This window comes from Lutra lutra, chromosome 5 (assembly GCF_902655055.1).
Source record: "Lutra lutra chromosome 5, mLutLut1.2, whole genome shotgun sequence".
In the NCBI taxonomy this organism is placed as follows: Eukaryota; Metazoa; Chordata; class Mammalia; order Carnivora; family Mustelidae; genus Lutra; species Lutra lutra.
In genome coordinates, this window is record NC_062282.1 from 108392020 (window position 1) to 108415924 (window position 23905).

The 23905-nt window shown below is 41.5% G+C and overlaps 1 long non-coding RNA gene across 1 annotated transcript in view; it reads left to right on the top strand.

Moving 5' to 3' along the window:
- LOC125100654 (uncharacterized) overlaps positions 1 to 21954 on the top strand; it is a 41996-nt gene extending 20042 nt beyond the window's left edge. Inside the window, exons 2-4 of the long non-coding RNA XR_007127622.1 lie at positions 941 to 1055; positions 13998 to 14135; positions 21338 to 21954. This is a non-coding gene — a long non-coding RNA (uncharacterized LOC125100654). The remainder of the gene's footprint in view (positions 1 to 940; positions 1056 to 13997; positions 14136 to 21337) is intronic.
- The last annotated feature ends 1951 nt before the right edge of the window (positions 21955 to 23905 follow it).

The following is a 23905-nucleotide window of genomic DNA, read 5'->3' on the forward strand; positions in this document are numbered from 1 at the left end:
ACTCCGTTTTCTTCTTTAAGCCCATGAGGTTTCTTAAGCAAGTCTTGTTAGACGCATAAAGAAGATGAGGTTTCTCCCAGAAACCACCCATAAGGGGCGCCTGGGTGGCTCAGTGGGTTAAGCATCTGCCTTCAGCTCAGGTCATGATCCCGGAGTCTTGGGATTGACCCTGGGTATGTGCTCTTGCTCAGCGGGGAGCCTGCTTTGCTTCTCCCTCTCCCTCTCTCTCTCCCTCTGCCATTCCCCCTGGTCATATATCTGAAGTATACTCAGGGGCACTTCTTTGTGTCAGCTATACACGCTCCATGTGGACACAGAGACTTTAGGTGTGGTTTTGTTTCATTTCTCTTTTCCTTTTCTTCCTTCCTCCCTTCCTCCCTTTCTTTCTTTCTTTCCTTTATTTATTTGACAGAGAGAGCCAGAGAGTATGAGCAGCCCCTTGTTTAAATAGTTTATTCAGAGCATTCCCAAGTGAAGCCTGCTGGGTCAAAAAATGTTGGCCTTTCATCACCATGTGTATTTCAGCAGGGCCTCTATGTGTCCACTCTGTAGTCCCACTATGCACGATGCTACTATGATGCATCCATTCATTGCCACCTGGGGCAGCTAAGGAGATCCCAAGGAGAATTCGAAGGATAAGGGCAGGGCAGTTAAAGACACTCTATAGGGTTCTCTCATATGGCTCATTCATGGCAAGGTACTCCTGCAATGAGAATGTGTACTTTCCTGTGCAGGCTTCACTTGGGAATGCTTTGAATAAACCATCTAAACAAGGGGCTGTTGAAAGGATGGCTTAAAGCAGAAACTCTCAAACTTTGGCCAGCTTCGGAGTCACATAAGAGTTTGTTAAAACACAGACTCCTGGAACCTACCCCTGGGGTTTCTAATTTGGCATGTCTGAGATGAAGCCTAAAAATTTGCATTTCTAACTAATTCCCAGGTGCTGCTGCTGGACCGTGGATCACACCTGGAGAGCCTGAAGAAAGCTTCCGCTGCTCTCTTCTGAGGTCCTCAGTTCATTCAAGTTGCTGGGCCCGGTGGTAAAGACGATGAAGGTGAAGCTGAGTGAAGGTTGAGCGAGTGTCTTCAGGTGGTGAAGATGAGTCAGTGATCTGACATGGGGCAGGGTGGGTGGAGCAGGTCTGCATGAAGACCTTGGGAAATGCGACTGGGAGCAATTTGCATTTCTCCTTCTTAGTAAATGGTATAGTAAAGTTGTATAGCTACACCTCCTTTCATAGATGCATTTTGTTTTGTCTGCACAGAAGAGCATTCCCGTTCGCTGGGAGAACTACTCTTCCCCCGACTCCAATCATTTATTCCTGGTGGGCTTACAGAGCATTGTGTTCTTGGGCCGCAGAGGGGGTACATGACCCTCTTCCCTTGGCAGATATTCCTGTGGCACATCTCTCATCTTCTCGCTCTCACCTTGGTTTGTAGTTTGCTTCTCTCTTGGGGTGGTTGTGGTTGGGTTTCTATTACTGGCAAAGGAGAGAATCCTGGCTATTATCCCTCTTAATCAAACCATTAAGGACAGAGGTGGAAAAAAGAAGCCACAGAAGGGTGCTGGTGATGAGATGCTTATATGGACTGCCAGGTTCTTGAGGGTACAAGGAACAGAGCCTCATTCAGGTCTCCCTAAGAAAAAGTCCAAGCACACATATGCAGAGATTAGAAGTGTAAATAAAGCCACCGAAAAACTGGGACAGGTTTAGAGCCAGCAGCTCTTTAGGTCTATCTCTTCTGGCCTCTGGTGCATGTCATCTCTGCTCCTCAGAGTGTCTGTTCCATTCTGCCTTCACTCTTATTGATCAATACTCTCTCCGTTTTGCAGTTCAGATCCCAGGAGGTCAGCTAATGATACTGCTGTTCTTGTTGTACAGAGTCCCTTGTTTCTGGCCTCTTGTGGGTGGCCAGCCAACCTCTCTGGACAAGGCACAGTTTCTAGTCTCATCAGAGCCCTGCCCTGAGCCATAATAACGAAAGCTGGGGAATTTAGAATGAGGCATTGTCCATTGTAAGAGATGCGTGTTCCAGAACAGTAGGAATGAAGCGTCATGATATGAAACATCAAACAAATATTTAAATACACATTTGCAACAGAAAATTTAAAGTGCACCAGAGGGTTGGGAATGGAGAAGAGAGAGGGCAAGGGCTTGCTGAAGTGATCTGGGTCTGAGCCAAGGGCTTCAGATACTTCAAAAAGCAAGACCAGGATGGACACTTTTAAACTCAGTGTTGAGGCTGTTCACAGCCCCAGCAAAGCCTTTGGTCTCGACTTGACTTGACTTATACTCTTGACTAGTAGAAACTGGGAATAGTCCCCACATATTCTACCCTTCCCACCATCTCTCCAGAACCATCACATATATCTGGGGTGGTATCCACATAGCTGACCTTGGATAAGTTTCTTAGCTTCAGAAACGTTGGTTTCATCTAAAGATGGCATTGTCTGCTTTCAGAGCGTTGTTGTGAAGAGCAAATAAGACAATGCCTGTCAAACAGCCTGGTCACAGGCACACTGTGGTTCATTGAATGGTAGTTATTATTCCCATATCATCATCATCATCATTATCTTCATTTTCATTATGATACTTTCAAGGTGAGTGAGTGTAATAGTAGTCCAGGGATACATTTGTGAACAAAGCCTACCTCTCTACCTGTTTGCCGATACTAGTCATTTCTCTAACAAACATCTCTCACTTACAAGGAAAATTAAAATCCAGATATAGTTAAGCTCTACAGTTGTATGACCAAAGTGAATACTACTTTATACAACTCAGAAGATTTTATTTTAGAAGACTTTTATTTAAAAAAAAGAAGAGGAAGAAGGAAAGGAAGGAAGGAGAGGAGGGATGAAAGGAGGGAGGAAAGGAAGTCAGAAGGACTTGTAGAAGTCTTCTTCCCCTTGTAATATTGTATACTTCATTTTGGGATTAATTTTTATTGTCAGTTGAGGTATCAGAGCAACAACAATGAAAATCAACCAGAAGAAAATACCTGAAAATCTTTTCATTTTATAATACAGAATATCTGGGTATATTTATGTAAGATATATACCTCATGAAAGATAGTGTAAAGTCATATCATACACAGACCTTACGTAAGATACTGTAAAATCATTCATTTGGTCTAACATGCCTCTAGCGTTATCAAAAGTTTACTTGAAAAATATATGAAAATGTTGTGGCTTAAAAATAATCTTCAAGTTTAAAATTTAATTTTACATACTGCCATGCTGTCTCATTAAATATGCAGGAAAGGGAAAAGGGGAAGAGTAGTATTCTTCAGACTTGAAAAAATTAATCCATGTTTCTTGGCATGGACAACCCTGTTATATTTAAAATATACATATATAATGTGAGACCCTTTATCTAATAAAAGTCATGAAATCTATGGAAGTTGATCAAAGAAAACTACTTCCATTTTTATTACATTGTTACTATTTTTATGGATAAAATGTAAAATGTATGATAAAAATCCAATATACAGTAATTGAAATGTACAGTCTGACCTCACATTGTTCTGATAAATCTGTTCATTTCTGGCCATTTTCAGTGTTGCTATAGTGAACAGTGTTGACAAGTGGATGAAAAAAAGCTTATAAATGGAATTCTGATCATAGATAAGACTGAACATAAACTGTCTCCCCACATTTCTGCATGTTAGGAGGCCCGGCTTGTGCCCCAGATGGCCATCTCCCAATAATACATAAAACATTTCTTGCTAGAGCTCGGCACACGTTGAACGCACAGGTCATTTGAACAGAACAATAATTCAATTCACTTAATAATGACCTCACTGGGAACAAACACAGACCCAGGATGATGCTGTTAGAAGAACAAAATCGTATTAGAGTTTTAAAAATGAAATTCTTAAAAAGCTGCCATGCTCTCTTGTCAAAATAGCACTTAAATGTATTCAGTGTTTAGCGACCAGGCAGGCTCACCGAGTTTATTTTAGTCTCTTGAATTTTACTGCTGTGTTTCTGTGCCACGTTTCTTCGGTTTTCATGCTAGTAGCTTTCCCAGGAAGGTCAGTGGTGTCCACTGAACCCTCTATTGGCTGATCGGCTGAGCTCATTGATGAAGAAGCCTGGAGTTCATCACTTTTTCTTTTCTTCTGGCTGAGATGGCAGTCAATGAGGAATGACTGCAGAAAGTTTCAGAAGGACGCATGGGAATCATTTAATCAGACCAATAAAATAAGCTATTTATGTATGTAACAGTTATAATAGCCTCAATCAACAAGGCAGTATTTCTCTAGAATAATTTTTAGGTTTAAAGCTGATTTTATTTCTAGCCTATAAGGCTTAAAATTCAGGATTCCCTTCTTTGGCAGAAACGAATGAACTCAGCCAGGAGAAATCATAATCTAGAATGACCCCTTTCTGGCATCTAGATATTTGCTAAGAAGATAGCTTCATGTTTTGACACCACTGATATACGTGAGATCAGGCCCCACCTACCCGGAATTTTTAGTCATGATGTTCATTTCTGTATTTTAAAACTAAGCCCAGGGGCACCTGGGTGGCTCAGTGGGTTAAAGCCTCTGCCTTCAGCTCAGGTCATGATTCCAGGGTCCTCTGGCTCTCTGCTCGGCAGGGATCCTGCTTCCCTTCCTCTCTCTCTGCCTGCCTCTCTGCCTACTTGTGATCTCTGTCTGTCAAATAAATAAAATCTTCAAAATAAATAAATAAATAAATAAATAAATAAATAAAATAAAACTAAGCCCAAGTGCTATTGAAATTAGGCCATTTATTGTCATAGTTTTAACTATTAATACCACGTTTTCTAATTTAATAAACATCAGGGGCTTTAAATATGTTTTTGCCTGATACATTTTATTAAAAAGATCTTTAACTTTCAGGATCCAAATCGTAAATTTGCAGAAAAGAGGGGTTCAAAAAAGAGAACACAAATACAGTCTGTTCAAATCATTATTATTTTAATGTTGGAGAACGGGGAGAAAATTTTGTAGAAATTTTGTCAGCAATTGTGTTATAATTACTTTATTATTTTATTCCTTATTCTCCCCCCCCCCACTCCCCATCTATCCTAGTAGGCTTGAAAAAACTAGATCTCCTTTCCAACAGAGCAACGCTTTTATGCATGTGAAACATATATCTTTATAGGAAGTACCCCTTAGCTTATTTCTGTACCTGCCTCATCAATATTAGTTGGAATACCCTGTAATAGTGGCAATTTACTAACCTCTGATGTAAAAGCAGGAGAAAGAACACTCATGCTATTTTTCCCCATGAAAATGTGTTTAGGATTAGGGGTGTTTTAGGGATATAGTAGTATGGGGGGAGATGAGGAGGGGTTAAAGAAGCAGAGTCATTTCCCACTACACATATATAAATTTTTAAGAATCAAAGAGGTATCTACAATCCAAAAACGATATCCCATTTTCCTTCATTTTCTTCTCCCTGCTTCTACTGATAACTTCTCCGAGAAGACATAGTCCTTGCCTCTAAAAGAACCTATTGTCGAAGGAGAGAAAGCACAAAAGACAAATAAATAAATGTAACAGGCAGCAGATAATTTAGGGACCATGTTGGTAGTATAGGAGTTCAGAGAAATTTGAGATCAGGAAAGACTTCTTGAAGGCATTGCATGACGTTGTGTGCAGATTTTGCTGCTGCCATCTATGAGAGGTTGCATCTCAATTCTCTATGAGGCTGAAGGGGGATTTCCCTTCCTCTCATATCCCAAGGAGCTACTCTCTCTCCCCACCTCTAAAGACGCAGGATGCTATGCCCGTCCTTTCAGTGGCAATGGCTTAGCTTCTCAGTTTACCTGCCTGAAGGCTATAGAGCCCGAGAATGGTGGTAAAGAGTTCTGCACCCTTTTCAAGAGAAAAGGACAGGAGTGGGGCACAGGGGGGCATCTGGGTGGCTCAGCGGGTTAAAGCCTCTGCCTTTAGCTCGGGTCATGATCTCGGGGTCCTGGGATCGAGCCCCGCATCGGGCTCTCTGCTCAGCGGGGAGCCTGCTTCCTTCTCTCTCTCTCTGCCTGCCTCTCTGCCTACTTGTGATCTGTCTGTCAAATAAATAAATAAAATCTTTTTTAAAAAAAAAAAAAAAGGAGTGGGGCACAGGAAGCCATACTCCTCTTCCAGCTCAGGCACCTGGAGAGGCAAGCAGGAGGCAGGAAAAGTCCAGCACATGCTGCTAATCATCACAATAGTAACATTTACACAGCACTTATTGTGCAAAGAACTGTTCAAAGCTATTGCCATGGGTTGTTAACTCAGGTGATTCTCCTGACCACCCTATAAGGAAGGACTATTGAGATCCCCATTTTACAGATGAGGCACAGAAAAGCTAATTAACTTGCCTAAGATCACACAGCTATTTAATTGACATAGTTGGGACTTGAGCCCAGGCACGGCTGGACCCCAGCACCTCTGCGCTTTCATGGTTCACAACTCGGGCTGCACATTAGAATCACTTGGAGAGCTGTTAAACAATATTGATACCTGGGCCTTTATCCCAGAAATACTGATTTAATTGATCTGTAGTGGGGCCTGGGGCAGGAGTACTTGTAAAATTTCCCCAGGTGATTCTAATGTGCAGCCAGGATTGCCAGTCTGGCCATTCTACCTCTCACTATCCTGTTACCTCATTATCTCAGCACCTCTCCCCTCCTCCCTGTTACTTGGATTATTCTGCCATGATCATAGACTCTGGCCTGCTCCATTTTTCCTCCCTCACAACATGGCTCTTGCAATGGTTTTAAATATGTCCGCCAATTTGACACTCCTCTCTTCAAAAGGTGAAGCCTAACTCCCCTCCCCGTGAATGTGGGCCAAGGAGGTGACTTGCTTCTAATGAATGAAATCTGGTGAAAGCGATGGTCTGTGACTTCCAAGACTAGGTCATAAAAGCCATTGCAGCTTCCTCCCTGTCCGCCCTCATGAATTGTGGGCTGCTTACTGTGGGGGAAACTAGCTACTATTCCATAAGAACACTCAAAGAGCCCTATGGAGAGGACCTATCTCATGGCAAGGAAATGTGGATTCCTGCCAACTGCCACTGAAGAGCTAAGGCCTTCCAGCAAATAACCACTGAGTGAGCCAAATTGGGAGTGAATCTTGCAGCACCAATGAATCCTCAAAATGACTACAGCCCCAGCTGACATCTTGAATGCCACCTCATAAGAGATCCTGACCTGGAGCCATCCTGCCAAGCTGCTCCCAGATTCCTGACTCTCAGAAACCATGTGAGCTAATAAATGTTCGTTGTGGTACGCTGATAAATTGTAGGGTAGTTTGTCATGTAGCAACAGATAACTAATAAAGCCGCTTTCATCCCCATCCTCCCACATTGACTTGGAGCTGGGGAAGTTGCCAGGACTGCAACAGAAAAGTGTTCTGACATCCCAAGGTGGAATTCTGAATGTATTTGCCATAGAAACATAGCTCCATGCATATTTATGTATGTACATATATGTATGTAAATGCCTAGGAAAAGTCTGGAAGGAACAAGCCATACTGTTGATAGTGGTAGAGCCAGAAATAGGAGAGGGAGTGGGATCAGGAGTGGGGGAGGAAGCCCAGGGGAATTTTCCCTCCTGCCCTGTAGACTACTGTTTTGTTTGGGTATTTCAAAATGAGAATGTATCTATGTATCACCCGGGTAATTAAACATATTTTTCCTACATAAAAGCAAGAGGAGTAAAAAAAAAAAAAAAAGGCAGCGTAACTGTACCTGAGTCTGGATTTCTGTTGAAGTAGAGTATTATTAGGAACATAGTTCTACAAGTACATTACGGATACAACAGTATTTCATAGTCTGTCCTGACAGCCTTAACGCCAGGCAGAACACTGCATTGCGGGTGCTGTAGTGATGAAGAATGAGAAGAACAGGCCTTGGAGGCTGACCCTCACACGTGTTTGATTCCCGACTCCGACACTTGCCAGCCTGGCAAGTCATGCAACTGTTCTGAACCTGTTTTCCTCATCTGTAAAGTCAAGATAATGATATGAGAATTAAATAGGGCTTCACACAGGGACAGATCCAGAGGCAGTACTCATTAAATGTCATTTTACGGAAAACTATGTTCCTAGTTCCACACATCTATATTTTGGGATCATTACATGTAAATAAATTGAGGGCTCCATGAATTATATGTTTTTGTTGATTTACCTTTTTTCTTGGTAGAAGGTTCATGACACAAAACAAACTTTTAAAGCACAATAACTGCGTGAATATTGCAAACATTGCAGTGGCCAAATATTTGTTTTTTATTTAAAGTGATAAAGACCTGAACATATTTCACATTTACAATGGAGAAACTGGGGACAGTGAAGATGAACATATAATCCCAAAGGGTTGAAACAGTGCTAAATCTGAAATCTACTGGACGTTAGCCTCAAAGAAAATTGGACCATCCCTCCTGCACACACACATTAGAGGTTGGACACGGGGAGCCTGCAGACCCCAGAATATCAACAGAGGTGTTTGATTTAGCCCATACAGTGTTTTTGAGAAACATTTTAATTTGTTGCCCACATTTAAACTTGGAAGATTTTATATAAATATACAGATTTCAGACAGCTTTTAGAAAACTGATGTATCTGGCTGTCATGGGCCAGTTGGCTTAGATTGAATCATGGATTTTTCTTTTAGTCAGGTTAAGGGTTTTCCAAGAGGCCACAATTCCTCCTTGGAATGGCTGGTGTTACTCATTAAGGTTACTTCCTTGTCCCTGTATGCATTGAGTTTGTACCTCTGAAACTCTGGATGTTTATTCCAATGCAATGAGAGTGTTACCGGGACAGGACGATCATGTGCTTCTACAATTATAAAAGTTGCCTAAGCATGCCCGCAATGCAGAGGTCCCAGAAATGAAGGCCATCTCTCTCTGTTAATCTTTTAATGAACTGAAGGGGGAAAAATGTAGAGCTCTCTGAAACACTTCTACAAGAAAATGAAGAGCTGCTATTTATAATCCACTATACTTCTACAATGAGCTAATATTTATTAGGAGGACCTCTAGTCTCTTAAATGCCCAGAAGTTGCATGTTATCATAGTTAATCTATTTGTATCATTTTTCCATTTGACCGAGTAGGCTGGGGTTCTTTTCCTCAATGCATGCTCAAATCCTACCAATGGAAGAAAAATCTGAACCATGACCCTTGCCTTTGATATATAGAGAGAGATACTTATCAACTTTGGTCATATTGAGTTCATTTTTAATATCATGGAGTCACTTGTAAATCAATACCTGTCCAATACTTGTGAAATAAATGTTCCTGTGTGGTCATTATTAAAAACAAAAAAAAATCAGTCCTATTTCCTTTGCTCTGCTTGAAAATCTCTCCATGGCAAAATTATTCCCCATAATTAACCAAAGCTAAAGATGAATTTGTGGTAGAAAAAAGATTCTTCCATTGACTAGTAATTTGTCTTAGTCTAGGTCATTTTCCCCTAATATTTTATTAAGAAAACTCTTTTTTTTTTTTTTAAGATTTTACTTTTAAGTAATCTGTGCACCCAATGTGGGGTTCACACCTACAGCCCCTGAAATCAAGCTCTACTGACTAAGCCATCCAGGTGCCCTAGAAGACTTTCAAACATATGGAAAAGTTGGAAGAATGACACAGAGAATACCTATATAATCATCCAGATTATACAATTTACATTTGTGATATTTACTTTAACACATATACATTCATTCCTCTATCAACCTATCACTTCACATTCACTTTTTGATACATTTCAAAAGTAGTTGCAGACATTAGTGCATTTTACCTCCCAAACACCTTAGCATTAGAATTCAGTATTTGCTTATGGGTTTAAAAAAATTATTTTAGTGTGGTACAATATGTGTAACATAAAATTTACCATTTGAATCATTTGTAAGTATATGATTCTGTAACATTAAGTACATTCACACTGTTGTGCAAACATCACCATTGTCCATCTCCAGAAGTTGCCATTTTCCCTAACTGAAATTCCGTACCCATTAAACAGTAACACTTCAAACCCCTTCTTCCCCTCCCTGCCCCTGGCAACCACCACGGTACTCTCTGTTCCTATAAATTTTATTACTCAAGGTACCCATATAAATGGGATCATACAATACTTGTTCTTTTATGTTTTTACTTCATTTAGCATAATGTCCTCAAGGGTCATCCACATTTTAGCATATGTCAAAACTGCCTTCCTTTTTCAGGCTGAATAATATTCCATTGTATGTACTTAGTGCATGCTGTTTATTCATTCTTCGATTGATGGACACTTGAGATGCTTCCACCTTTTGCCTATTGTGAAATAATGCTGTTATTATGAACATGGGTGTACAAATGTCTGTTCAAGTCCCTGCTTTCACTTCTTTTGGGCATATTCCCAGAAGTGGAATTGCTAGATCATATGGTAATTCTATATTTAATTTTTTGAGGACTTTATGGGTTCTTTTTTATGTAAAATTTACACACAGTGAAATACACACATCTTAATCTACAGTTTGATGGGTTGTGACAAATGCATACTCTAGTGGATATTTTTTGTTTCTTTTTTAGGTCCTGAATATATGTAAGTTTTTCAGTTAGAATGTTGACATTTTCTGTGACCAAAATCCTGATGGAAAGAATATGGCCTTGAATGATAACAAGCATTCATTTTCAGGATCTACTGACCTTATCAATTCTCATATTTTGAAATCTGTGAAAAATTCTTACAGTCGTGGGGCACCTGGGTGACTCAGTCTGTTAAGTGTCCGACTTTTGATTTTGGCTCAGGTTGTCTCATGGTTGTGGGATCAAGTCCTGTGTCTGGATCCACGCTCAGCATGGAGTCCGCTTGAGATTCTCTCTCTCTCTCTGTGCCTCTGCCCTTCCCCCTACTCACACTCTTTTTCTGTCTCTCAAAATAAATAAATAAAATCTTTTTTTTTTTTAAAGATTTTATTTATTTATTTGACAGACAGAGATCACAAGTAGGCAGAGAGACAGGCAGAGAGAGAGGAGGAAGCAGGCTCCCCGCTGAGCAGAGAGCCCAATTCGGGGCTCGATCCCAGGACCCTGGGATCATGACCTGAGCCGAAGGCAGAGGCTCAACCCACTGAGCAACCCAGGCACCCCAAATAAATAAAATCTTTTTAAAAAGATCTCACATTCCTGAAATCAGGAATTTGTGAAAACAATTATCTACGTCTTCCACTACTGACTATAATCACTTCAGCTCATGCAAGCAATGACTGCAGTTGTTTCAGAGAGAGATTTTTAAACAGAAGAATGCATGTTGAGCCCAATTTTTCCGCTCCTCACCATTACCAGGGATGAGGTGATCTCCCCCTCCATCTATCATGCAGATTTTCTGGAGCCTATAATGAGGCTCTTCCTAAAGATTCTAAGCAGTGAACAATATTTATCTTGCACATCAAGAATTTATATTATTGACAATGAAAACAACAATGTATATGGCAATCAGATTGGCAAAAGTGATAAGTCTCATTGTGAAGGGTGTGGAAAAACAGGCATTCTGAGATGCTGTAGGTGGCATTAAATGGTAGGACGATTTGTTACTTAGAGCTTGTTAACATTTTTAATATACTTTTCCAACCCCAGGAGTTTCACGTCTAGGAATTTTTTTTATTTTTTTACAGAGATGCTTGTACAAGCATACCCAGATATAATTGTACACTGTTGTTCTCTGCTGCATGGCTTATAGTAGCAAAAAATTGGAAACAACCCAAATATCAGTCAGTAGGTAACTGCTAAAAATAAATCCTGATATACCCGCATTTAACTGGTATAACTTGCTTTACCAGCTTGGACACAAATAAGGTTACATCGTTTTTATTTTTTCAAATTTCATTAGGCCTGAACATCTACGTGCCGGATTAGTGCCAGAGGAAGTCCACTGCCTGTCTCCTTTCTTAAGACCTCTTCCTCCCCTGAATTAGCCAACCACCCTGGGGCTTTACTCCTTGCAAAGTGGCCAGTCCTGCTTCTAAATGCCTCATGGAGAGAGAACTAGGGAATCTGATTAGTCTATTAGAAGTCTTATTTTCAGCGTCTGTTGCTTCTGTTTGCCATAATATGACTGTTGAAAGCTGAAAAAGTAATAAATAGGGTCTACCATTGTATAATAAATAATTTTTTAAAAAGGTTTGATTGAGACTTTGTTTTGAAAAAATAAAATATTATCTTATCTTTAAATGTGATTTATCTTTGAAGACACACATGTAACAACTCTAATTGCAACAATGCTCTAATTTTTAGAATAAACAAAGAAGGAATCAAGTGTTGATTTAGTGAGGGGGATAATTTTCCCAGCAAAATTATATGATAGCAAATTTTGACACCCTTCACTTCATGCTGACTTTTATAGCAGAATCATACAAAGGTCATTTTGAAAAAAGATGTGAAGGCTTCATCAATTTTCCTGAGAGCTTCTCTTAATCCTTTGATATTCAAATAATTCTCCTTTTGAAGAATTTATCCTCTTATCATCCTTGTTGTTTTTCTCATCTTTAATTGTTAACTGGTCTAACACTGCCGGATACTCATTTGCTTACGGAACAGTTCTCCAAAATCACTTTCAATGACTTCATAAAATTCTGCATCTTTTGCGAGATTAGCAAGCTTACATGGCCACTGAAATGCATTTTATTTACATTGTATTCTCAGATGTTTATAACATCTACCATCAGCAAAATTGACTGACTCGGTGGGGAGAGATGCTGGTAATAAGTTGGGAGGGCTATTTAAGTGGGGACTAATTTTAGTAAGTGGTCAGTTTATTAGTGGATTTTTTTTTGTTATGACCAAGTTTTGCTTTTCTACACAACTTAGCAACTACTGTGATTCAGATAATGATAAGGAATAGCTGGAAAACAAGAGATTTCTATATAATGCAGCACAAAAAAGGAATGAGGTATATGTTGAAATGGAAAAACATTTCACAATGCATTGTTAAATGAAAAAAACAAGTTCTGAAAGATATGAATAGCATAACAATGTTTCCAGGAAATAATAATAACTAGTAGTGTATGCATCAAAAATATAAATAAATAAATCAACTTGGAAAAGTATAGTCTATTAGCAGTTATTTCTAATAGGTGTGTGGGGGAGGGGATAAGCTCATCCTGGTAGCCTTGTTTTTAATGAGTATTTATTATACTTTCAACGATGATGAAAGCCAATTAAAAATATCTTTTAACTAATACAGCTGTGAAATAGCCAGAGGTTAAAAAAGGAAAAAGAAAAAGAAGAGAAAAATGGGCTGTTACTACGTAAGTGTGTCCAGTGTACTCTCAGGAAGAGCTTTCACTGGCCCATTTTGAAGGGGTATAATGGGATTCTTCAATATGAACGTGTTTTTTTATAAACACCCCAGGGCTCATTCTCAGAATAATCAAGCCACAAACATTTACAGAGAATCTGTTATTCTCATGGCACTGTGCTATACTTAGTGCTAGGAGGAATATAAGGGTCTATAAGACTACTAGAGCCTTTCCTCAAGAAGCTCACAGTTTAGGTGAGAAGGTAAGAAGCTCCTCACTGAATGAGGTGGACAGCAGCACCTGGTCCTCAGAGACCAAGGTCTGAGCAAGAGACTACAGTTGTGCCAAGGTGGAGAAACTGACCAGCTAATTTTCAGAGTCTTTGCTCCTGCTTAGAATTCAATGGGTCCAAACATTAGAGGAGACTCAAAATTGAGCATAGATATCAATCTTGAGAGAAGAATGTAACTCTTCATTCTACACAGGGAGATAAATTCATAGATTTGTCCAAAGACTAGCTAGAGCTCCATTCATATCTTGTGAGGGCTTCAGGGGGCTCTTGATGGGGATACTGATGAAATGAGACAGTGAAGAGCGGGGTTTGTATTTTTTTGCTCTTCTGCCCTGTTTCAGTGAATGGGAGATCTAACACCGACTCAAGGCTATTGCTGCTAAGGACGGAATCAGAATTTGAATCCAGCACTTGTGACTCTCGAGCCCGTTCTTAATTTTTATAATCCACTCCTTTCTCATTGCAGATTATAGGCTATTCGTCACCTCTACATGTGGAAGGAAGAGATTGTTTGGCATGGCACTGATCACTATGTGTATTAACGGGGAAGTTTATCCCCAGGAGAAAAGAAAAAACCAGCTGTGTGAATGGAACTTGGAGAAAGGTAATACCTCCTTGTAAACAACAATAAGATCCATGAAATCTCCATAGTCTTCCTGGAAAAGCAGTTGCCAAGATTTCTGTAGACTTGGTCTTCCTTTTCACTCCTGGAAATAATCCATTCAGGGCAGAGTTGAAACACATAAACAGAGTAGCACTTTCTCTTCTGCCTCTGTTCTGCTTAAGCAGTGAATAATCAAAGGTGCTTTGGATTCTGAATTTAGCTACAACAAAATTCACTAATAAAAATTTGCTGTTGGGCACCTGGGTGGCTCAGTCAGTTAAGCATCTGCCTTCAGCTCATGATGGCTTTCAGGGTTCTGGGATCAGGTCCCATGTCAGGCTCCCTGTTCAGTAAAGAGCCTGCTTCTCCTTCTCCTCTCACTGTACTCTTGCCCTCTCTCTCTATTACTCTATCTCAAATAAATCTTTTTAAAAATTTAAAAAATAATAATTTGCTGTCGATATACTTCAATTGCCAACTTACTTTTCTGTTTTGTTTTGTTTTTTAAAGATTTTATTTATTTATTCGACAGAGATCACAAGTAATCAGAGAGGCAGACAGAGAGAGGAGGAAGCAGGCTCCCCATGGAGCAGAGAGCCCGATGTGGGGCTCAATTCCAGGACCCTGGGATCATGACCTGAGCTGAAGGGAGAGGCTTTAACCCACTGAGCCACCCAGGCGCCCTGTTTTGTTTTGTTTTAAAGATTTTATTTATTTATTTGAGAGAGAGAGAGAGAGAGAGAGCACAAGCAGGGGGAGCGGCAAGCAGAGGTAGAAGCAGGCTCCCGCTGAGCAGAGATTCCATGAGGCTCCACCCCGGGACTCTGGGATCATGACCTGAGCCAAAAGCAGATGCTTAACCAACTGAGCCACCCAGGTACCCCTACAGACTCACTTTATATGACATATTCAAAATCTAGGATAAAAGTGTTTATATGTGCTATACAGCATAACCTATAGTGATAATGTAGTGTGCCATAATATTTCCCACTTAATTGTACCAACTTGTTCTTTAGAACTCCTGAAAACACAGGGAAAGTGTGACCTTATCATTAGAGTTTAGCCTGGATCTATGAGTCTTTCCAGGAAAGTTGAGAACTTTTAAAATGTGTACATTTTATTTTTTTAAAAGATTTTATTTATTTATTTGACCCACAGAGAGAGATCACAAGTAGGCAGAGAGGCAGTCAGAGAGAGGGGGAAGCAGGCTCCCTGCCGAGCAGAGAGCCCGAAGCGGGGCTCAATCCCAGGACCCTGGGATCATGACCTGAGCCGAAGACAGAGGCTTTAACCCACTGAGCCACCCAGGCGCCCCTAAAATGTGTACATTTTTAAAAAAATCACTTGATCTTTTCGGCAAAGTTTATTATATGTATGAGCTTGCAGAATAGTATCATAGAAGAACTGAACATAGAAAAAGATTGTTTTAGTTCAGTACTGTGGTCATCATGAAACACAAGACAACTTATTTAGGTCCCTTCCCTTGTTGCAGAATGAAAACAAACTGCTTCTTTCATCTACTTTTGAAACTCAAAAGTAGCCCCTTTTAATAGAAAATGTCTGGGAGTCACTGCCTTGAAAATTTTCTAAAAAGTACTCTCAACAGGGCACCTGGGTGGCTCAGTGGGTTAAGCCGCTGCCTTCGGCTCAGGTCATGATCTCAGGGTCCTGGGATCGAGTCCCGCATCGGGCTCTCTGCTCAGCAGGGAGCTTGCTTCCCCCCTCTCTCTGTCTACTTGTGATCTCTCTCTCTGTCAAATAAATAAATAAAATCTTAAAAAAAAAAAAAGTACTCTCAACATCCTAAATTATAGGAAAATAACTTGTGGATAATGAGCTACACATTCTTTCCCTCCTTCTCTACCCTCTTTATCTCTGAGAATGTGAGGAGTTGGCATTGAACGTAGCAATGACTTACGGACAACCTCAAAGGTCTATAGAAAAAAAAAAAATCTGTGGTTTTGCTGAGGCAAGCATCAGAATCCCAAGCATTATTGTCTGAGAACAAATCACTTGATTAGTGAGTGGGCTCAGCCATCCACCTGGTATTCTCATCTTAAGCAAGATCTTATGGTTCTCTATAATTGTCACATCTGCAATAAATCCCGAGAAAAGATAATAACTTTGTTTCTTTGTAAAAATCACCCTGAAAAGAAAGTCAACTGCCAGTGCAGTGCTGAAAAGTGATGGCATTTATTAATTTGCATTATCATATTTAGATAATTACATGATTATATTTATATTTAGATTGTAATTAGATGCATGCCATTGGAGCCTTCTTGATATACTTATAAATTTGAAGACTCTCTGTGTATACAGGCATTTCTCTGCAGACTGGCACATGACTTCTTTAAACAGAGATGGGAAGACACCTTCTGGTTTTACCTGTTGGTTAGGAAAAAAGAAAGAAAGAATTATATTATTATGGTTTTTTGGGGGGTAAGTACATTTGGAACCTAAAAGGTACTGTGTAACTGTCAGGGTCAGATTGCTGTTTGTCAACAAAAGCTCTCTTGGGTGAGTAGAGTGGTTTCTTTTCTCTAAATTTTGCTTTTAAAAAATCCTCTGTAGTTGACCTCATTCACCATGCAACTGAGAAAGGGCTCATTGTTTTCAGCTGAGAATTCCATATAGTAATCACAGTAATCCTAGAATTTTATAAACGACAGAATTAAGGTGGCTCCCCAACTGGATATCACCAGGTTGTTGACAGTGAAGAGCTTATGCCGTCTTTGACATACATTCCCAACACCCATTTCCCTGGAATGTTTTTAGGCATGTTAGGTTCTAACTGGAGGCTAAAGTTGAATCACTTATTATTCTGCACATACCCCTTACTGGTAGTCAGTGAAACTCAAATGAAAATAGCCTATCCAGCATTTGACTGTGATGACACATGGCAAGATGTCAGGCATCTTCGGAGGTCTTAGATGTTTGGCCTAACGCCATTTGAGAGATGGCCTCTGATTTTCATTTGGCCTTCATGAGAATGTTGCAAAACATTGTTCTCATAACTGGTGCTAGCTATAATTCTTCTCTCTCTCTCTCTTTTTTTTTTTTTTTAAGTTTTTATTTATCTAGGTGTAATTCTTAATGGTTGTCTTGGAAAGGTGGCAGCATCATATAGTTATTTATAGATCCTGAAGAATCTTTGTTGTCTCAGAAGAACTCAAGGAAACTTAATTTCCAAACCTGGGAAAGATTCATTTTTTTGAATCACTTTGAATCACTGTTGCCTTGAGTCAAATAAAGTGAGTTACTCTTTATGAAGCATGAACAATGCCAGAAACACGTCATTAGAACGTTAATTTAATTTGGCTTGTTGAGGTAAGAATCCAGACAGTTTGGTTCACCTAAAAGTGACTGGGATTAATAATGTTGTTGTTGTTTTAAAGATTTTATTTATTTATTTGAGACACAGAGAGAGGACATCAGCAAGGTGAGAGGGGCAGAGGGAAAAGAAGAGTGATAAGCAGACTTTCCACTGAGCAGGAGCCCACTGCGGAGATGCAGAGCTCGATCCCAGGACCCTGGGATCATGACCTAAGCTGAAGGCAGACACTTAACCGACTAAGCCTCCCAGGGCCCCAGTGATGTTGTTTTCGATCTGGAATAATTCTGGTCACATGAATGAGAATTCCAAGGCAAAAAAATGGAGGATAGTTATGAAGATGAGTTCACTGCCTTTGCAGTAGGTTCAGGGCCAAAGTATAAAGTTTACTTTCTTCAGAGCTGTTGATTGTGTGCTTTTGGCAAGGCAAAAGTTAAAAATCTATTTGGCTAATAAGTTTAATTGTGTGATCCTGAATTTTTCTTTTATTCTTCACTTCCCAGCCAACAAATTTGAACTGAAATGGAAGATCTCTTTTTCATATGCTATGAGTTTGTTTTGCAAATCACCAGCAGGTCCATAGTAGAAGTTAAAACTTTGCAAGCCAAGATATCACAAGAGCATTCTTTTTCTATTTGCCAAGATAAAATCCCAACTCATGGTTTGGGACCATACTGTAAAATGTAAATAACATTTTAATGAACACTATAGAGGAAGACTGTGCTGGGCCAGTTGCCCACCACTGAAGGGCTGGATTTAAGTGTACCTTGGGTCATAATGAAACTAGTTTGGTGGTCTTAGCCTCCCTAGTAGACATTTTCCCACATTAGAAAACCAACACAGGAGTTCATGCAATTCCCTACAAAGGACAATTGTAGCTCTGCCAAAAACCAGAACTGGAGTATGGATGGGATAACTGGAGGAGAAGCTAGAGGAGATCAGTGAGCCTTTTAATCCTAAATTAAACTTCTGTCTACATTTAGCAGGAAAAGGGAAAATAATTACATTGTGTATTTTATTCCTATCCACATTCTGTAATCTCAGACACTATCTAAGGACATCTCCTTGTTTCCATTTCCTTCACTATCCATATTCCTGAGTCTGTGAGAATACATTTTTCAAAAACATTGACTAAAAGCATCATGTTAAACTCTCTATCCTAGTAACTCCTGTTCCTGGGGTTACAGGACTGAACATCTCAACTAAATTCCATACGAAATATATTGATATCTTTCTAATCTCTTCCTGATTCCAGATTCATCTTCTCTAACTAGCTGTATCTTACCTGTCCCTTAATCGAGGCCCTGGCCCAGTTCCTACAGGGCGCTCTCTGTTATGACAAGAGCACACTTTCCTCTCGCCTAAATCATCTACATTTGATAACCACATTTCCTAGTACTGTTCTATTTGACTGATAGAAAATATAAGTGAATATTTAAAAGATGGATTTAGAAAAAAACAAACACCAAACCTCCAAACATAACATGCTACATTCCTGACGTTATTTCAACGAAGAGGATTCTTTAGTCCTTTTTCCTTTTTGGAAAAAGACTTGGGCTCTAAATCCCTTAATATTTCTACCTGATTTAAATCTGACTTTAATCCTGCATGATAAATGAAGATTCTGTATCTTTTCACCCTTGCTTTTTGGAGTAATTTGTCTAACCCAACACCTGCGTAAATAGATCAGATTGTCTAAGTGATCCAAACGCATTCCATTTAGGCAAGGTAGCATCAGCCCCAAGAGTAGCAAACAATGCCAACTGCCACCCCACCAGGGGACATCCTGACCTGGAGAGTATGTAGGTGCTTCTGGAGTGACTGCTTTTAGAAACCCACCCCACCCCCTAAAGGAAAGACATCTCATTCCTCTGATTTCATGTAGAGTTCCCTGAAAAGCCACTACAGGTCTCCATTTACAGTATTTCCAATGCCTCACCCACCCCCTGACCAAACTTAAAAAAAAAAAAAGAAAGAAAGAAAGAAAGAAAGTCCTCTCGAAGCTCTAGGTAGCCGTCTAGGAGAAATCCCGGCATTTTCCCAGCCCAGTGCTTCCCTGTGGCAGGAGAATGTGCCTTTCCCTGAGTGAGGCTGACTTTGCCCTCAGGTTACATTTCCACACAAAGAAGTCTTTAAGGGTGCTGTAACAGGCCTCTACACTGGAGGTTTAGGTCTGTCAATCTCAGAAAAAAAAGGAGGCCGTCATAAAACTGCAGGAGCCAGCAGTGGGGAATTACAACTCCAGGATCAGCGGAGGTCTGCCTCACAGCCCTGCTCTATGCTGAGAGTCGGCCTCTCTAAGGACAGAGAACAATAAAGCAGAAGGAATGTAAGTCAGTTGGCTGCTGGATTGCAGGAGCAGGACTCCGGGAAGGGGGCCCTTGTGGAGGGTGCTGCACTGACTCTTGGCCACTGCCACTGTGTCAGCCCAGCTGGGCCACCCGAGTCTGAGAGAATGCGAAAAGTGGTCCCAAGGCCAACAAGCCAAGAGGCCTGTGGACACCCAAGCAGGAGGCTGCGTGTGGAGCAGCCCGAGCAACTCCATGTGTAATTCAGTCGATTTGTAGTTAATAAGAACAAATACTAATTAAGATCTCAGTGAATGACCGCAGCAGGCAGAAAAACAGGAAATATATCAGAAGGTCACCTGAACACTTTGCAGAGAGCTATGAGGGAAAACAAAGGTGGTGGCCTCTGGGAGGGAGGCAAAGAGAGGGGTGAGGAAGCTACCAAGTGGATCTGATTGGTTCGGAGGATGGGGGGGCGGTAAGTGGGTAATGAGCTGAGAATAGAGACGGCATCACTACCACCTGTCCGGCAGCTCCACAGCCCTGATTTTGGCAGGGTGGCCCTGATGCCTGCGCAAAAGGCTGGTTGGACTTAGCTCGAGAGCTTCCTAAAATATCCATGGGCCTGATGCAATATCACTTTGTGATAGCACTGCATTGCGATGTGGTGACAGGATAACCTGGTGCTGAGGAAGGAGGGCCTTTTATGTCTTCATGATTGTGTCTGAGAGAGGCCAAGTGATGGGAGCATTCCCAAAGGAGAATGGGTCAGCTGGAAGAGTGCTTAAGCTTTCTGATGTGGAAGGAACAGAGTTCCCACCCACCCACTCCCACTGCAGAGGCTGGACACCTGGGGAGGGCTCATTTAGGAGATTGAGACTTAGGAGGACAACCCCTAGGGGCCCCTCAGCAGTCCACAGGGCATTCTCAAAAGCAGAGCAAGGGGAGAAGGAGCTGTGCTAACCAGTCTTCACCGAAAAAGCAGCAGAAAGAAGAGGGTAGCTTCCTTCTAAGTATGTCCTCTGAGCAAAGGCAGAGGAGTAGGTTTGGGGAAGGGGAGAGGAGACAGACCTAATCTGGAGAAAGCCACCAAGAGCCACCAAGAGCTGGTAGCACTGGCCAGGTTTGGCCTAGGTCTCCAAATAAAAACAATTTGCCTAGCTCCAGGCAAGCCCTTGTTCTGCATAATGACTTGAATTCTGAAATGTGAATTAAACCTTGCAAAGGAATGCAACTCTTTCTCCCTTCGCCAGGCCATTCTACCATTCTTACAGGGTAAGAGGTAGTTTTAGAGGAAGATTTAAAATTTTTGCCCCTTTACCAAAGCATGGAAAGCGGCAACCACATCTCCCGCCATCCCTACCCCCACTGTTCAAAGTGTTCGAAACTAAAAGCTGCAACATCTTTTCAGCAAGTAATCAGCACAAGTTGAAAGGCACATGCTGTCGCATTTCTGATCAGATTGTATGTTAAGCAGGAAAATATACCCCCTCTACACCCCCCTCTTTTTTTTTTTTTTTTTTGGCTAAATGCATGTCTGTTTAAAGAGCCACCAGGCAGTGCCTCTCACTTTGTCTTGGCAGGGCACAACCATCAGACGAAGTGGGAGGAAGAAACATTAACTTCAACAGCTGTTTCTTGACCCCGGCTGTCAGTCTTCCCAAGAATAAATTTTGGAGAGTCCTATTTGAAACAAAGAGGGAGTTTTTGAGGAGAGAAAAGTTGGTTGGTTCCAGGGAGGCCGCCCAAAGAAGCAGGGAACAAGATGTTTGCAGTTACCACGCAGCCTGCAAGCCTCTGCCGGGTGCAGGGATGGAGCAAAGTAACTTGAAAGCTCCCCTCTCGGCGCCCTGTGCCTACAGCTTCCCCCCCTAACGTGCGCCCAGATCCAGCGCCGGTGGTAAGAGCCGTAGCTCGACTACAGTAATTCCCCAGCTCGGGCGGCTTGAAACTGCTCGGGCTGAATAGCATTTGCTGTTCCGTCCTGCGGCCGCCTCCCGCCGCCGCTGCCGCGCTCCCTGCAAAGCAGCTCTCATTATCCCGGAAGTTGTGCTGACACAGTCTCGCTGCCACCAGAAGTTTGTCAACATCAAACTTCTCCTGTGTGGGGTACGTTCACCTTCCACGAGTATTTAATCGAGCCAACAAGCAAACAAACAAACCCAAATAAACCTGCCCGTGATGTCATGGTCTTTTTTTTTTTTTTCCTTCCTGGAAGGCTGGGGCCGTTAGAAATTTGGTGGTCGGAGTTTAGAGCGCCAGTGGGTTTTGGGGGGGGGAGATCAGGGGCAGCCCCCGGGGTGGGAGTGGGGAAGGGACTGCGGAGGGGGCGTGCGGGCGGTTGGAGCTGGGCGCAGGATAGGTGGTTAGGGGAGTGGGGCTGGCGAGTTGGTCCTGCAGCCTCCTGCCTACCGAGGGTTTGGATACTGCACCGTCAGGGGCCAAGATTGTCGCTTGGCGTCCCCCAACCACGCAACAAAGGTTACCTGGAAGCGCTGGCCAAGTCGCCGGGGGAGGGGAGCTTTCCACACTCTCACTGCTCTTTTTGCACTCCTGCAGGACATTTCTGTAGACACCTCTTGAGATCTTTCGCAATAAAGGGCATTAGGGTCATAAAATGTATTTTGGGGCTTCAGCTGCAACATAAAAGAAATCCTTGCGATTTAAGGGCAGGGATGTGCTACCTTTTCTGTCTTTAATAGGTCTGTTCTGATACCTTGATTAAACCATTCGTTCTAAACTTAACTGACTCCTTTCTCTAAGCCAGGTCTCGGGTTTAGTTCAAGTTGCTGCTGCCCAGTTTGGGTGTTTGTGGTTTCCAGTTGCTCCCCAGCTGAGACGCTCCCGGCGCGGCAACTCCCACCCCCTAACTCCCCAACCCCCCCAACCCCCCCCCCCCCCCCCCCCGCCCAGCTTTGGGGAGGAGGGGGAGAGGAGGATGCTGATTAACCCTTTCCATTCCGTACTTTTATCCGAACGTGATCAATCCTGCTCGGACTGTTGGAGAAGGCAAGGCCTAACTTGCATGGTTTTGACGCTAGGCATTCATGAAGCGGTGCCATTTGGGGGCCACAGGTTTTCCTGGAGGAGCTGGAAGCTCAGACACTGATATTAACTTTGAAAGGCTGTATAATAGCATTCAGACCCTGGAGATCAGAAAGAGGATGGCTGCTGTCCCCCACCTAATGTAAAGTCAGGTGTGGGTTGCTGAGAGGGTTGGATATACCTAAAGTAGGCAACCCAAGGTTTGCTGCCTTGAACTGGAAATCTATCCACTTTTGGGGGGCAGGAAAATTCTTTTCTACTCTTCAAAAATAAGTAAAAGTGTATAATGTCTCCAAAGATAATATTACCCGTTATCCCATTAGGATATTGTGAGTGGAGAGGAGGTTTAATCCATTTAGGAAGCCAGGTACTTCCTTTACTCTTCTTGTTTGTTGGCTGTTATTAACCATGTTTTTAGAAAAAATCATGTATACAGCACTGTATCTCTGATAACAAGAAGGAAGACACTTTTTCCTATTTTTCAAAATGTCCTTAACAGGAAAAATTGTACTAATCCCAAAGGGGTCAGTTTACCTTAAACACAAAACAAAAAGCCAAAAGCAAAATCTAAAGAAAATGCAATTCAGGTGTTTCTCGGGGACTAGAAGATACTTTTGAGAAACACAAGTCAAACTGATACAAATACAGTTATGGAGAAGGGAGTTCTTTAAAATATACACACACAACAACAAAAAACAACACAAATGTGTTTTCTTGAAAGTTTAGCTATTCACTACAGTGAATTTTCCAGTTGGCCATGCCTCAAAAATTTCCCTGCATTATTTAGAATTCTTTGGGTGGCATTTTAATTTTTATTTATTTATTTTCTTCTAATCTACAAAGTACTACTCAACATGGTTGTACCTTCGTGTGAACAGGAGTCCACAAGGACATGTGGAGGATTCCATTTCCAACACCACATGCATGAATTACTTGCCCTGGTTGTTAATCTGTCATAGCGTTAAAAACCTGATTTATAAAAGGCTAGAGGACTTTTGCAGAACAAGGTAGTATACAGTTTCCATGGTTGGGCTTATTTACAAATAAAACTATTTTCCATTTCTGTCCACAATTTCCTGGTTGCACAAAGATAATTTTCAGAGTTT